The sequence below is a fragment of the Eschrichtius robustus genome, chromosome 15 (genome assembly GCF_028021215.1).
Source record: "Eschrichtius robustus isolate mEscRob2 chromosome 15, mEscRob2.pri, whole genome shotgun sequence".
In the NCBI taxonomy this organism is placed as follows: Eukaryota; Metazoa; Chordata; class Mammalia; order Artiodactyla; family Eschrichtiidae; genus Eschrichtius; species Eschrichtius robustus.
Genome location: NC_090838.1, coordinates 41088880 through 41105825, shown reverse-complemented (window position 1 = coordinate 41105825; position 16946 = coordinate 41088880). Strand labels below are relative to the sequence as shown.

Sequence of the window (16946 nt, the reverse complement as noted above, 5' to 3'; positions counted from 1 at the left end):
TAAAAACAAAACTGATACTACCAAATGCTGACAAGAATGCAGCGCACCTGGAACTGTCACATATAACTAGTGAGACTGCAAAATGGTAAAGCTGTTCTGCAAAATAACTTGGCAGTTTCTTATACAGTTAAATTTACATTTACCATATAACCCAGTAATTTCACTCCTAGGTATTGATCCTAGAAAAGTGAAAATGTATATTCATACAAAACCCTGCACATCAGTGTTTATAGTAGCTCTAGTCCTAATCGCTCAAAAATGGAAACAACCCAAATGTCCTTCAACAAGTGAATAAGTAAACAAATTGTAGTATATACATACAATGAAATACTACTCAGCAACAAAAACAAACAATTGATATATAAGACAAACTTAACTGAAGAGTACTGATTGGAAAAAAGCCAGTCTCAAAAGGTAATATACTGGGTCGCACCATTTATATAATATTTGAGAAAGGCAAAAATACAGCAACAGAACACAGATCAGTGGTTACCAGGGCTTAAGACTTGTGGGGGAGGGGTGGGGAGAGGTGGGAATCAGTGTGACTTTAAGGGGGCAGCACAGTGAGTTTTGGGGAGATGGATGGAACTGTTCTGTATCCTGATTGTGGTGGTGAGCGTTATATGAATCTACTCATGTGTTAAAACTCTTAGAATTGTACACATACACTCAAACTGTATGTTAGTTTGAAAAAAACGAATTTACTTTGTTACGCTGCAGTGAGAACTAAAAAGTAAGAGCACGTGGTAAACAGCCTTGAACAATGGCTGCACATAGCAAGTCTTCACCAAACGTTAGTTCACTTCCCCCATTTTTTCTTCCTCTCAGCCAAGGCTAAGCCCCTTACCAGTCAGTGGTCAGTGTCCCCACAAGCTAGGATCCATGTGCTTTGCACAGCTTAGAATTAGAAAAGTCTGGTGGAGAGTGCATCCCACCAGCAATGACCCAGCTCTTCACCACCATGTTTTAGTCTTCAGTTAGTACAAAGGCCTCGTTTAACAGGAACATTCATTTCTTAGATCAATGGGTGTTTTCAAAATAGGAAATGTCAAGAGCCAAGATAAGAGATTTCATTCCGAGAGTAAAACGAAATACATCCCATGCTCAAAAAATTGGAGACATGACCCTCTTTGTTAAATGCAAGGTACCAATACTATTACATCATTGTTGCAAAGCTGTTACTTTGTCACACACAGTTAATCTAGAAATTATCATTTATAGATTGCAATATTTTTAATGAAGTATAGAGTCCTTGTGTTTCTACTGGCCATTGCTATTTATTTCTACCAGTTAAGTAGTATAGACAAATAATGCTTTGCCTCTATTACAATGCAGGAACTATTTATTCAGGATCTGCTCTGTGCTAGCAGTTAGTATCTAGAGAAGCATAATGTGTGCTTAATATTTAATGTTCTTCTGATGCAAAGCAGAGGTATTTATCTTGATTTCCAGTAAAATCTCTGGTCCATATTCAAAAGAAACAATGCTAAATAATGCTTTCTTCTTATCCTCACAGAGGAAATTAAATTTTTCAGGGAATCTTTTTCTGTCAAAATACATGTTGGTCTTAAGGACTAGGTATAGATATCACCACATTATTACCTTAAAGATTAAATACAGCATACTTCAAAATCCTGTAATAAATTACATTTTTATCATCTGAGGAGTGATTTTGGATCCAGGGTTGCATTCTGAGCAATGTCTTGTTCGCTTTTCTCTGAATCTATTTTAAATAGTTTTACGCATTTGTTCTTGTCTCTAACAGAGTTCATTTGAACATTCGACATTTGCATTTTACAGAGTCAGTAAAAGATAATTATTCAACGCATATGCTTTCTGATTAAATGTGTGAAACTCCCAAATAGAAAACGGAAATTAGTTTTAAGTACATTATGAAAGACTTAAATTTATCTTTGGTTCATGGAGCAGTGATGAGTTTTTTTGGTGCTGTTCTTGTGGTTTCATTCTCAGTGATTGTCACAGTTAGGCAGAGCCCATAGATTCCAGAAGGAAGTTTATCCCTAGTTAATCCTCCTATATCTGAGCAGAAGTTGCCCCAAACTGACCTTTATGTGACAGTCGCCTTTCATTATTCCCTCTTGAGCTAAATGTTGTCAATAAAAGTCACAGTTAAACCAGGTTGACATTAACCAAGGGGACCGAAAGAACTGCTTTAGAGGCATAATATATTTGCCATTTTATCAGATGCTGCCTGAGAGCCTGGTGAGTCATTAAAGTGGAATTCTGTTTATTCACTCCAACAGAGTAAGGGCAGCCCTGAATTCTATCCAGACCAAGACCCAGAATCTAGAGTAACAAAAATCCAATTCTGAATTAATTTAGTAAGACTGGCCTTCAGAGGAATTTCTAATAAGATCTCTCCTTTCACCTTCTTGACCCATCTTTGTGTTTTCCCAAATTCCCAGCACAATCTCAAATGACTGCAGTCCCCCCTTTGAATTAATTTACCTGGTACTGCTTTTTAAAAAAACATCTAAGCTCCAGATCTGCTTTGTTCTCTTTCATCCCACTTGCTCCCATTAAAATCTTACCAGCCCTGGCCCCAATCTCTTATCCCTCTCATGTATATATGAATTCACATATACATATGTGAGCATGGGCTTTGGGGGCCAGACTTGACTTTGAAAATCAGATCTGCCACTGTGTCCTTGATCAACTTACTACACCACTCTTAACTCAAAGCTCTCATCTATAAATAGATACAAATATAGTTACTTACTTCATAAGGGGGTTTTGAGGATTATATTAGATAATGCAAATGAAATAGTCCATGCTGTGGACTAATCCACTTATTTATTTATTTATTTATTTATTTATTATTTTGGGCTGTGTTGGGTCTTTGTTGCTGCACACAGGCTTTCTCTAGTTGCAGCGAGCAGCGGCTACTCTTCCTTGCGGTGCGCGGGCTTCTCACTGCAGTGGCTTCTACTGTTGCAGAGCATAGGCTCTAGGCATGCGGGCTTCAGTAGTTGTGTCACACAGGCTCAGTAGTTGTGGTTCGCAGGTTCTAGAGCGCAGGCTCAGTAGTTGTGGCACACGGGCTTAGTTGCTCCGTGGCATGTGGGATCTTCCCAGACCAGGGTTTGAACCCATGACCCCTGCATTGGCAGGTGGATTCTTAACCACTGCACCACCAGGGAAGTCATGTAAATGAAATATTTAGCACAGTGCCTGACACAGCAAGTGCTAAAAATGCCCATTGTCATCATCACCATACACGCTGTACTATAATTATTAGATTATATTTATATATATGTATATCATAATAGAATTAAAATTGGTAGGGCAAGAAATGTATCTTGCTAACCATTGCTTTTCCCAGAACTTTAGATAAAGTGTGTCATTAGTAGTTGATCAATAAATAATCTGTAAATGAATAACTGTGTACGGTAGCTCATTCGATCTCTCTCTCCCACCCCCTCCTTCCCTGCCTCCCTCCTCTCTCTCTCTCCATCCATCCATAGGATGTAATTTTTAAAGAACTGTTTCTTCTTTATAGCTGTAATTTATACATGACTCACCTTCCTTTCATTCCAAGTAATTGCCCCATGACTGTACCTGCTTTTTTTCTCAAATTATTTCTCGTTCCTTACTTCTCTGTCTAGAATATAAACTCATTAGAGAAGACACTTTGTCTTTGTTACCACTATGTCATCAGGGCCTAGAACAGTGTCAGACATATAAGTAGGAACACAATAAATATTTGTCAAAAGAACAAATGGACTTTCTCTGACTTTCAAAAATCTGCCTCTGGTCCTGTCCCTTGGACTCCTCTCTCTGGCTTGCTGTCTCACTTCCATTCAATGCCCTCCTTCTTTACTGTGAAATACATGACTCTTATTCATAGCACTATACACCCTCTGAGCTCAAGTCCTCTCCACCCTGATCCAGCCCCAGCCAAAAACTTAAGCTCCATTGACTGAAGAAGGACATCTCCAAGGGGACGTGCACATGTCCTGTCTGTGCTGTTATTCCAGTGAATCATGGTGATGTCTAATTTAGGGTTTCCTACTGCTCCTAGATTATAAGGAACTGCTTAGATTACCCCTCAACCATGTACTGAGGGGAGTTAGACTTGGAGTTAGACTTGGGGAGTTAGCTTTGTTAACACCTTCCCCATCATGCCAACCCCCTAACTACTGATCAAGGCAGCTTGCCGCTGGTTCTTCGTGCTGTCCCTCCAAAGCAGGTGTGCCTAATCTTCACAGTGCATGAGAATCACCTAGCGAGCTTTTAAAATAAGGATTCCTGACTGCACCACCCGCCCACAGGTGGGGCTCAGGCATTTATAATTATGTAGAAAACAACAGCAACAAAAACAACCCCAAGTGATTCTCATACACACCCAAGGTTGAGAACCACTGGGATCTAAAAGGTTCAAACCCATTCAGACCAGCTTTTCAAGTATCAGAAATCCCAAACACAAAGTCGTAGGGCACAAGACAGAAAAACAAGCCAGCAAGGAATCTGACCAACCCAGTAGCTTATGCTGTGTCAGCCATCACTCAACTGTAGCCAATTGCAGTTATGTGGGAATGTAGCCCAGTGTTGCTAGATATTCTAAGTCTTCAAGAGAGGCCACAGATCTGCAATTTTAGATGAACTTTCATAATTTGAAGTGCTGGCAACCAATTCAAATTTCTTTAAAATACTGTGTGGGCTGAACAAAACATGTCTGGAGCTGGATTCAGTTCATGGGCCAATAGCTTGCAGTTTTTACTTTCTACCAACTGCTCTCCCATATCCTAAGAAACCCTTTCTATATTCTTCACCAAGTCTGTATTAAATTCGTAGAAAGCTAGATTCTTTTTTTATCATTCATGTATGTTCTAGGTATTGTTTTGAACAAAACTGATTGGTGTGGTTGGAATAACTTTAAAGGGCAAAAAATTCTGTGATTTAGAGTATGAGATGCTCATATGCCTAAAACTTAGAGCTATTGCCATTATATACATTATCCCCCCATCTACTACTATGCATTAATATTTGAAACACACAAAGCACTGATGAGATGAGGCCCTTTGGAATACAGACAAGTGGCACGGTTCCTGCTCTATGAGACCATTCCATATACTTAGGGAGACTGGACATACACCCATGGCATTTTAGTACATATACAGCACAAGCCATGTATTAATGGTGAGGCCCTGGCTAGAGTTTCTATGTAGGAAGTAGTAGAACATTTCCCTGAAAAGGAGTGGAGGCAGACTGTGGAGTGCCTCAAATGGATGACAAATGAGTTAAGATTCCTAGAGGTACTGGCAAGCAATTGAAGGGGCTTTATGTGTCATTAATCTTTGTTGGCTTTTTTTCTTTTGTTTTGTCTTGCTTTTAAGTAGGAGAGTGTTGAGGCAAGCAGTGTTAGAAGGAGCACTCTGGTCTTAGATGAGACAGACTAGACAGTAGAGACCAGAGGAGGAAATCCTGTTAGTAGGTCACAGCCAAGGCTGCAGACATGAGGGGATGAGGGTCTGGCCTGAGTGGTGGCAGAGGGATGGGAAGGAAAGGGCAGGCTCAAGTGATTTTAACCTTGACTAGAGAAAAAGGAGGGCTAGCTATTATTCAGTAATCCCCTATGATGGGCTTCATTCTGTGTTGAGCACTTAATGTAAAATGATTTCTTTTGCTTTAAACAGAATGTGACTGAAATGGGAGAGCATTTGAGGAGGATTCCACTACACAACCACAGTGTAAAATCTATCTTCTAGGGCTTTAGAGATCATCGGGTCCATCCCCCTCACTTTACAGATTGGACCTGACTTTTCTCAGTTATTTGCATACTTTGTAGCAGAGCCAGAATGGAACCCAGATTTCTAATTTTTTACCCTAGGGGTCTTTTCTCTTCACCATGTTGCTTCTTCATCCCGAGCTTTCATATAAATGAGTTACAAATCAGGCATCAGATTCAGGTAAGACGACGAAAGTGCACAGCTGATAAAATGAAAGTGAACAGGTGATAAAACATGGTGTCGAGAATAATTCCAGGGCCACTCAGTGCAAACAAGGGAGGGGGGAGACAGGAAAAAAAAAAGTCTCCACCACCTTGATGTAAAGGTTATACAAAGGAGGAGATAAAGTCAGCGATGATATACAGTTAGCAGGAGAGCCAACATCCCCTTTATCAGCCCAGCACAGATGTTGAGATAAGGGGACATAGTGGAATATAAAGGAAAGCAGATTCAAAAGAGCTATTAGAAATCCCTGTTCACTGGAAGATGATAAAAGTGAAGAATCACCACTCCAGGAAGGTTGATGAGGGGAAATCCTGGAGACCCAGGGGACAGCAAGGTGTCATGGGAGCTGGGTTTGGAGAGGCGCCCGCCTCATGAGTTTCTATCCTACAACCATAAACTTTCTCTCCTAAAGAAAACATCATGGTATCGTGAGTTGACACAATGGCATGTGGCAGTGTCTACATGAGACAGATTATCTGGAACTTTAACTGAATAGAAGGTCAATGGAAACTGAACATCTGGGCAATCATTTCCCTTCCTTTAGCCAGCCATTCTGCTATTATGTAGATAATCCCCGTGGCTGGGGCTCTGACTTGCAAATGTTTCTTCTATGTCAAACCACACCAAAAGGAAAAGCCAAATTACCCTCTCTGTCCTAAACTGCTCATTGACAGCCCAGGGAATAAGAGCTAAATAACAGGGGAGGAAATAAGAATAAGAATGCTTTCCATTCCTTCTCCCATTTAAGTTCATAATACTTTTTCTCTCACAGATAAAGTTCTACAGAGGAAGACTTGGAGAAGGTTTTCACCAACTCAGAAATCATAACATATTGATCAAGATGGATTCAACAGGGTACAACCAGAAGTAGCTCTCTTCTTTACTACCACTGCCAGGCAAACCCTACTCTGTTGACTCATTTTCCCCCATCCCAGATGAAATTCGGGGCAGGTGCCATAGCTGTTCCAGTCTCATAAATGTCATGAAAGTCTAGTGTTGACTATTATTAAAGGTCCACTCTTTCATCCTATTTAAAACCTCCCTATTCCACTGCTTGGGCCCACTTCAGACTCAGAAACCTGTAACTGGTGAGGAAGGGGGTGTTTCTTCTCTCTTCCTTATTAACTCCTCCCCAACTTGCTGTTGTTTCTGGCCTTGCCTGGCTTGGGCCTAGGAGGTAGAGAGACTGGAGGGAAAGGAAGTGGATCCAACACTGATGGCACAGTGGCCACCTGGCTTTGGACCCCTCTGCGTGTGGCAGATATTCAAAGGCTAATTCTTATGACCTCCATCTGTGGTTCTGGGAGAGCAGTTCCTTCCTCTCACTGGCTTCCGGGAGTAGAAGCTCCAGACAGGTTTTCTTTTGGGGTCTGGTCACTATGCAGGCAAGTCCATTTTTTTGAGGATGAGAATCCAGCTCCCTTCAGCTGGGTATAGGTCTGGCTTCTGGGAAACCCACACCTTTGTCTGTGGAACTGCAGCCCTCTCCCAAAGCAGCTGGCCACTTCTCACCTTCAGAGGTCAGACTTTAGTCGTAAGCCAGGCTCTGTATCTTCCAGATTTACAGGAAATGAGTGACAACCCCTTTAATTAGTTCTCCTAATACCTCTCACATTTGGTTTAAGGTTAAGGACAAGAGTCTCCTCCACACCATGGAAGAAGGATACAAAGAACACTGACACCTCTATCCCAAGAAACCCCCATGGGAGGCTTTGCAACCCCCAATGAATCGTTGGCATTTTCATACACAGCCGGAAGGTGGATGAAGGGCTAATGCTAGTTGAACCAATTTCTCTGTGTTTTACAGAGCACCTCACATTACACGTTACAAAGCACCCCCACATCTAGGCAGTTAAGACTTATGCCAAAATGTGAAGTTTTTTTTTCTTTAAAAAAAACTTAAAGTCCAGTTATATAAGGAAGCCACCTCTTCCTACCTTCCCACCTTTTCCTTCCTACAATTGGCTGCCCCACTGGCTTCAAGACTCATGTGTAACAACATGAGAAATACAACCAATTAGGTGCCTAAATGACTTTGACAGTGGGGTAGTTATCTCCTGGGTCATGGTAAAGAGCCAAATCAAGTTATTTAAACTCTCTTTTTTTCTGGATGATTTCCTCATTTAGTTCAATCCACCCCCTTGGATAGTTTTCCTGGACGCATTCCCAGAAAGTTAATTAGGGTAGCAGTTTGACCTAAAGAGTGTGAAGCGCAAAAACTCCTGGCATTTTGAGGTCAGGATGATGATCAATTTCTTTTTGTATATCCTGGGCCAAGCTGTTCTCACTTTAATTTTTTAAACTTGTGTGAAATTCAAAGAACACAGAGCCCAGTGTCATTTAAACTTGGGCCATCATAAAAAGGCAGCTTCCTCAAAAAGAATATTGGCTGTTTTCCAGGCTGCCAGAAAGCTTTTTAAGGGATCTTTTAAACTATTCTCCTTTAATCCACAAAGAGGAATTAAATTTGGCCAAGGGTGAATGGACTGCCCAAGATATGGATTGCTTCTAACAGAAACAGAGTTCAAGGGAATCCTAAAGCTTCTCCATTTCAGGAAAGAAAAAAATAAAAATAAACCCCACTCACCCCATTTATCATGGAAGAGACATTAAGTAACTTGCAATACAGTGAAGAAAATTTTCTTTTCAGAGCCATCTTGATGAATTGTGCATCTTTATAGAAATCATTCAGGCATTTCATGCCCCCTTACAGAGTGAAGTAAAGTTGCCATCTGACATGAAGGATATGATGATACTTTTAAATAGCTCTCCCTGTTTAAACACAAACAGATAAATAAATGATGCTTGGGATATGGCCTGGTGAGAATTTCAATCTTGAAAAACTAATTATGAAATATTTCAAGTATGAAGCATAGAGAATGGTATCATAAACGCTCATAAAGCACAGCTCAGCTTTGCCAAAGCTTAACGTTTGGTCAAAATGGTTTAGATCTTTTTAAAAAATACAAAACATTTTAGAGGTAGTTGTGTTTCACTCCTTTTCTTCTCGTCACAGAGGTAAACACTATGCTGATTTTGGCGTTGTGATTCTCAGAATTTTCCTTTTGATAGATATGTATGCATCTCTAAACATGTTTTGCAATATAGGTCCTATTACTATTTGAGTATGGTGAGGCCAAAAGATTAGGAGAAAACTGCCATTGAAAAGATAGTTTGTTATTCTCACAGCTCCCAGGAGAAGGGGACACATGGGGAAGCACCAGGGTTGATCATGAGGCAGAGGGAGCTGGGGGAAAACACTTTATTGCGGCTTCCAAGGGAAATAAAAACGGGTGAAACAGGGTAAACAGGTATAGGATTGGCTAGTCTAAATAATTTCAGTGGATTCTGTGGTGTAGGAGCTTCCCTGGGGTGATTAGGACAGAGGAATGGTGGCCCAGAGTGTAAGGGCCCCTTAAAGGAGGTGCTTGGGGGTATGGATTAGTTGGTTTGCATAAGAAAGGCACACTCTCAGGCCAGTTGTTTGCTATCTCTAGGAGTTAGCCCTAGGAGGAGTAGTCCCTCCAGAGTCAGCAAACCCCAAGATGTCAAAACATCAAAAATATGGAATGAAAAAACATGATTCATACAAAACAATACACTGTTTTATTTTGTATGTTGTTAACCTCTATGAAAATCATATCATGCTGCACATATTGTGCATATAATTGACTGCTTTCTTTTTTTTTTCTCAACATTATGCTTTAGGAATTTATCCAGATTGTTGTATGTAGCGCCAGTCAATTTGTTCCTTTTCACTGCTTTATAATTTGGCATTGTGTCAATATATCATAGTTTATTAATATTTATTCATCCCCTTGTTTGTGAGCATTTGTCTCCAGTTTTCTACGATTACAAATGATGTTACAGTGGTTAATCTTTTACCCGTCTCCAGGTGCACATGTGGCCAGGAGACATAGAGTAACTGGATTCAAAGGCATTTGTTTCTTTGACTTTAATACATTTTGCCAAATGGCTACTGAAAGTGCTTGTAGAAAATTACCCTTCCATCAAGGGTGTAGAAAATGTCCTATTGTTCCACTGCCTCACCAGCACTGTTATTGTGAGGTTTTCCTTTTAATGTTTGCCAATATGATGGTGTTTAAAGGTACCTAATAATTGCTTAAATTTGCATTTTCTTGATTACTAGTGAAGTTGAGTATCTTTGCATACGTTTATTGGCCATTTGCATTTTCTCTTATATGAACTGCCTGTTCATATCTTTTGCCTATCTTTCTACTGGGTTGTTTGTATTTTTCTCATTATTTTGTAAAGTTCTTTGTATTCTGGATGCTAACCCTTGTTAGTTGTATATGTTGCAAATATCTTTCCCCAACCTACAATATATCTTTGTTTTAGAGAAATTTTAAGTTTATTGTTGTCAAATCTATCAGCTTTTCAATTTTGGTGTGCAGTTTTTGTGTCCTCTTTAAAGAAAGTCTCCTCAATAGAATGTTATATTTTATTTAAAAATTTTAAAGTGTTGATTTTTCCCATTTAGATTTTTAATAAACCTGGAGTTGAGATTTTAATATGGTAATAAGCAAAGGTGTTATTTTTATCCACAAGGATAATCAATAGTTTCAGCATCCCTTATTGATTAATCCATATCTTCCTCCATGCATTTTTAATGCTACTCTGTCATTTGTCGTTTTCTTTTGTTTAATGGTCTATTTCTGTACTCGTTTTCTCTCCCACTGGTCTATTTAATCTCTGCCAGAACCACAGCATTTTAATCACTATAGCTTTATAAAAATCATATTGCCTAGCATGCCGATTCTCCCAATCTTGTTTTACTTCTTCAAAATTATTTTGGCTACTCCTCAAAACTGCTCTTCCATATGAATATTAACCAACTGGTGCATTTCCATACACACATACCAAAAGAAACAAAAGCAAAGGAACTACTGTGTCTTGGATGGGTCTTGAATTTAATTTCTACATTAATGTGGATTAAAACTGATATCTTCACAATATTGAGACTTCCCTTAAATGTGCTATTTCAGGGTTTTTATTTTTTAATGTTTTTCAATTCAGTATTTGATTGTTCTCCATAAATCCCTAAATCTTTTTTTAGATTAATTTCTTATATTTTATAAGTTTTTAGCCATTGATATTGATGTACTTTAAAATAATATAAGAATGAAAATTAATTACATAGCCACCTACCTTACCAGACTTCCTTATTAGTTCTACTACTGATCTCTTAGGTTAGAGTTTGTTTGTATAGACAATCATGTTATCTATAGATAATGACAGTTTTTCATCAATAATGTTGAATATCTTTTTTTTAATCTTACTGTATAGGCTAGGGCACCTAGCACAATACTGAATGGAAGGTATAATAGTAGACATCCTTGCCTCATTCCTAACTTTAAATGGAATGTGTCTAATATTTCACCACTGAGTATGACATTTATTGTAGTGGTTGATAGATTTTACCCCTTATCAGATTAATAATATTCCTCCCTTTTCTCGTTTGTCAAAATGTTTTGGGTTTTTATCAAATATATTTTCTATGCCTATTAATAAAATCATGTGATTTTTCACTTTTAATTTCTTAATGTGGAAATTTCCTTTAATAGAGTTATCTAATATTTAGCAACCCTTGAAATCTGGGACAAACCCAAATGATAATGGTATATTATTTGTTTAGCCTCCGTTTGGATATATACTGTCACTACGCTATTTCAGATTTTTTCCATTTACATTAATAAGTGAGATTGGTCTAAATCTTTCCATTCTTTTATTGTCCCTGTCTATTTTATTACTGGTGTTACACCAGCCACATTCAATGGGTTGAAGAACATTCCATCTTTTGCTAGTCTCTGGAATAGTTTGTAAAAGACTGAGATTTTTCATCACTTTAAAGGGGTAGAATTTACTTCTAAAATCATATGACGCTGACCTTGTTTTTGGTGAATAGGTTTTAAACTACCAATCCAATTTGTTGATCATTATAGATCTGTTCAGTTTTCTATATCTTCATGAGTCAGTTTTAGTAAGTATATACTTCTAGGAAAATTATCCATACTGTCTGATTTTTTAAAATCTAATGTTATAAAATTGTTCTTAGGGCTCTCTGATTTAAAACATGTTTTATTTGTAGTTAAGTGCCATTTTTCATGTCTCTCATTGCTTTATTGGATTTTTTTTCCCCTTGGTTGATATGTACAGATTTCTTGTTAGTCTATTAATCTTTCCAAAGAGTTAGCTTTTGATTTTATTGATCCTCTCTAATGTATTTCTACTCTTATCTTTATTATTTTTTTCTCTCTACTCTCTCTAGGTTTCTTCTCTCAAGGCAAACAAATTTCACAATGTGTTTAAAGTTAATCTTGTTAGACTCTCATTTGCTTTATTTCTAAAATGAAAAATTAAAACTCAAACTCTATATATCAAGTTGTAATGTCTAGATGAGTGTTTATCTTCTCAAAACATCTCTATCAACAGCCCCTCATTTTACCATTTTTTTTTATTAAACTTCTTTTGAGTTTGCATTTTAAGTTCTAGCCAGAAATGGAATAAATATTGTCTTTATAGTTTTCTGTTTCCACAATTCTGTTGTTCTTTCATTACTTTCCTGTGTTAGCTCATTAATTTTCCATCTTTTTTGCCTCTTTTTCTGGTATAATAATTTAAAGCTACAAATTTCTCTATAAGAAGCAGTTTAGCTGCATCTCATAAGTTTGATATGTTGCATTTTCATCATGGTTCAAGTCCAAATAATTTCCAATTATTAATGTAATTGCTCCTTTGACCCATGTATGATTTAAAAGAGTGTTTTGTTTGTTTGATTTGGTTTTGTTTTGGCTCTCCAAATGCGTGTGTACATGTGGCGGGGCAGGGGGGATAATTACCTCTTATTACTGACTTCTAAGTAATTCAAATGCATCATTGTCAAAGAAAATGATTTGTTTGATAACAATTTGCTTTCCTTTGTGACCCACTTCTTGGTCAACATTTTTTTAGTGTTCCTTTTTAAATAGGTGAATTTTCCAACCATTATGAAAAACCAACCTATTCAATAAGGAGCATTAATTTCTTTGTTCACTATTCCTTCTTATTTTTGGAGACTTCCTACTGGATTAAATTATCTTATTTTCTAAGGGAATTCTTTTGCTAAAACTTTGTTAATGGCTAATTAAATTTGTCTAAAAGTGTTTTTATTTATCCTCACATTTGAATGATTATTTCTGGGCATAGGATTCTAAACTGGCAGTTATTTTCTCTAATAATTTGGAAGATATTTTTACGAAGTTTTCTAATTGTTTTTTCTTTGAAGATAATATGTCTTTTTTTCTCTGTTTGCATTTAAAATATTTTCTTTTTTGGCTCTACAGTTTTAATTCATAGGTATCCAGCAGTGGATTTGTTATCCTTCCTGGAACTTGTTGAGATTTCTGAATCTGAGGATTTATGTCTTTCATAATTTCTGGAAATTATCCACATGTTATTTCATTGAAAGTTGCCTGTTCTCCATTTTCTGTATCTTTCTTTCTAGAATGCACATGTGATAGATAGTTAGGTAGGCAGGTAGCTAGGTAGACAGACAAATGACACACAGAAACAGATCTTTGCATTCCATCATCCATGTTTCATCTCATGTACCAGTTTGGCATCAAAACACAAATTCCTTGTCTACCAAGTCCAGACAATCCTCTCCCCACTCCTCCCTTCTGCCCCCCCAAAATACACTGACTTCAATTTACCCTCTTAGAATTCTGTTTACATTCACAACTCAAGGTTCCATCTGGTATTCAGCTGTTCTACTGTAGGACCCTAGGAATTTCTTATATTTTCTAATAAGCTCAGCTATGCAATTAAAACAATAGTGGTTATGTTTTATAGACGACGTCTGGGTGATCTTTAGTGGAAATATCTTCAGGTTATCTAATTTATAGCATTGCAGGAAATGGAAGTCAAGACTTTCAATCTTCAAAAAAGATTTAATTATATTAATTAGTTTGAACCATTTAATACAGGCACAGACATTGACATTTTTAGAAAATGTGCCTGCTACTAGAGTTGAACCAAAAAGATCTAGTTGACTTGTTATTAAATAGAGTCAATTATCCAAGATTCTACTCTTTGCACATCTTATTAACTAATATTTACCTTAATATTTCAACTCCCTTGAAATTTTAGACTGATTGAGTAGTTTAAAGCAATTTTATTATTTGCTTTTACGAATTTGTTTTCATCATTCTTCTGTCTTGTGATAAATAGGAACAAAAGGAACTTGTCTATGTTAACTAAGATTGAGTACATTAAGAGACTATGAACTGACCTTGATTCTTTTCAGATGAGTGTTCTAGAAGTTGATACTGTCCTAGAACCATTACACTCAATCCTAAATTAGATCCAATAGTTTCACAGAGACTATGCTTTTAGTATGATCTGATAGTTTTGAGACCCAGGCTCAAATTCACCCACTCCTTCCAATCTTCCTCTTATATATTTATGTACTTTGGGATCTTTCACACTTCATTCCTGTATAACATCTATAGTTATTACATCAACTGTATCCCACATCTGTTTTCTGGTGATTCCAAGGCTTCTGTTTTTGCCTTCCCATGTATATAAACTCCTCCAGAGTGAGAAAAGCACACAGGATTCTCTCTCATGATTCCTCACCATGGAGCTGGTGCACATGGTGGCCAAAGGCAAACAAACAAAGTGGAAGAAAAGAACTGTTTGCCTGAACAATAACTTTATATGAAATGGGTATTTCACTAATACCAATAAATAACAGGAGACTAAAGCAATGAAAGTTTGTGAAACTATCCAAGTCCACAGTACTGAATTCCTACTGAAAGACTGCCTTGCAGAAGGAAGGATTAAAGTGGAAAGAAAACCAACTCCCTATTAACCAATTGCAAAGTAAGAGAAAGTGGGAGGGAGGAAAGGCAGAGGAAGAAATAGTATTCCCACTGTAGAGATTCCCAAAGAGTCACTTGTAATTCTACCCTCAAGCCTTGAACTCTCACACTTCAATAGCCATTCAAGAAATGTTTTTCTGAATATGTGTCATGTACCAGCCACTGTTCTAGGCATTTGGTATACAACAGTAGACAAATCAGACAAAAATTCCTGCTTTCACAGAGCTTGCATTCTAGTTATGGGTAAAAGAAAAATAAATATATGAATACATAAATAGATAAATAAATATAAGGTATAACATGTCAGAAGAACTATGAAGAAAGGCGTTAAGGGACTAAGTTGGGAAAATTGTCATTTTAAATAGGGTGGTTAGGGAAAGCCTCACTGAGAAAGTGACATTTGAACAAGCAGCTGGATGAAAGAGCAAGCAAGAAGGATATCTGAGAGAGGAATGCTCCAGGAAGACAGAATTGCAAATGCAGAAATATTAGGCAAGAAGGAACCTGGCATGTACAAAGAATAGCAAGAGATTACTGTGAAGAGAATGAGATAAGCAATGGTGGGAGCTGTCAAAATTGAGGTTAGAGGATATACGGGAAGGGAGAGTGGGAAGATCCTATAGGGTCCTGCAGGCCGTTATATATTGGGTTGGCCAAAAAGTGACTTCAATTTTTAAGTAAAAATAAAACACACACTTTTCGTTTTCACCAAGAACTTTATTGAACAATGTATTCATCCTTTTGTTCCACTACCTTCTGCCATTTTTCAGGCAACTTCATAATTCCATCTTCCCAAAACTTTTTATCTTTTTGGGCAAAGAACTGTTCCAGGTGCCTTTTACAGTCTTCCAGGGAATTGAAATTTTTCCATTAAGAGAATTTTGTAAAGGCCGAAATAAATGGAAATCCCAAGATGCAATGTCTGGTGAATACAGCAGATGAATCAACTTCCCAGCCAAGCCGTAACAGTTTTTGCCTGGTCATCAAATAAATGTGCAGTCTTGCATTATCCTGATGGAAGATTATGCATTTTCTGTTGACTAATTCCTGATGCTTTTCAGGTGGTCTAACTGGGAGCAGTAGTTGTTGAAATTAATTGTTTGGTTTTCCGGAAGGAGCTCATAATAGAGGACTCCCTTCCAATCCCACCATATACACAACATTACCTTCTTTGAAGACTGGCCTTGATGCGGTTTTTGGTGGTTCATTTCGCTTGCTCCACGATCTCTTCTGTTCCACATTATTGTACAGTATCCACTTTTCATCGCCAGTCACAATTTGTTTTAAAAACGGAATGTTTTTGTTATGTTTAAGTAGAGAATCGCATGCAGAAATATGGTCAAGAAGGGTTTTTTTCGCTTAACTTATGTGGAACCCAGACAGCAAAGTGATTAACATAACCATGCTGGTGCAAATGATTTTCAAGGCTTGATTTGGGTATTTTGAGTATATCGGCTATCTCCCTCATGGTATAACATTGACTGTTCTCAGTTAATGTCTCGATTTGATCGCTATCAACTTCAACTGGTTTACCCGACCGTGGAGCATTGTCCAGCGAGAAATCTCCAGCACAAAACTTTACAAACCACTTTGACACGTTCGTTCAGTCACAGCACCTTCTCCATACACTGCACAAATCTTTTTTTTTGCACTTCGGTCCCATTTTTACCTTTCTTGAAATAATAATGCATAATATGTTGAAAATGTTGCTTTCTTCTTCCATCTTCAATATCAAAATGGCCACACAAAAATTCACCAATTTTGATAAGACTTTTTTTCAATGCACGCTGATATGACAGCTGTCACATACAATCTAATAAAATTGTTTCGAATGAAGTTAAAGACAACTAAGTGTTACTAGAGCCACCTTACAGAAAAAACCGAATGAACCTTTTGGTCAGCACAATACAATAGGGTTTTTTTCCTGACTGAGATGAGGAGCCATTGGAAGGAATTTTGAGGCAGGTGTGAGACAAATATTTCAAGCAGAAGAAAATGGCAAAAGCTGAAGGTGGCTGAGGTTAAGACTTTTCTTAGATGGGAGAAATTAAGGCATGTTTGTATACTGATGGGCAGGATCCAATAAAGA

The 16946-nt window shown here is 37.6% G+C and overlaps 1 protein-coding gene across 2 annotated transcripts in view; it reads left to right on the top strand.

Annotated features, from left to right (window-relative positions):
• FSHR (follicle stimulating hormone receptor) overlaps window positions 1-16946 on the top strand; it is a 164682-nt gene that overhangs the window by 55130 nt on the left and 92606 nt on the right. The gene's annotated exons all lie outside the window — the stretch shown is intronic.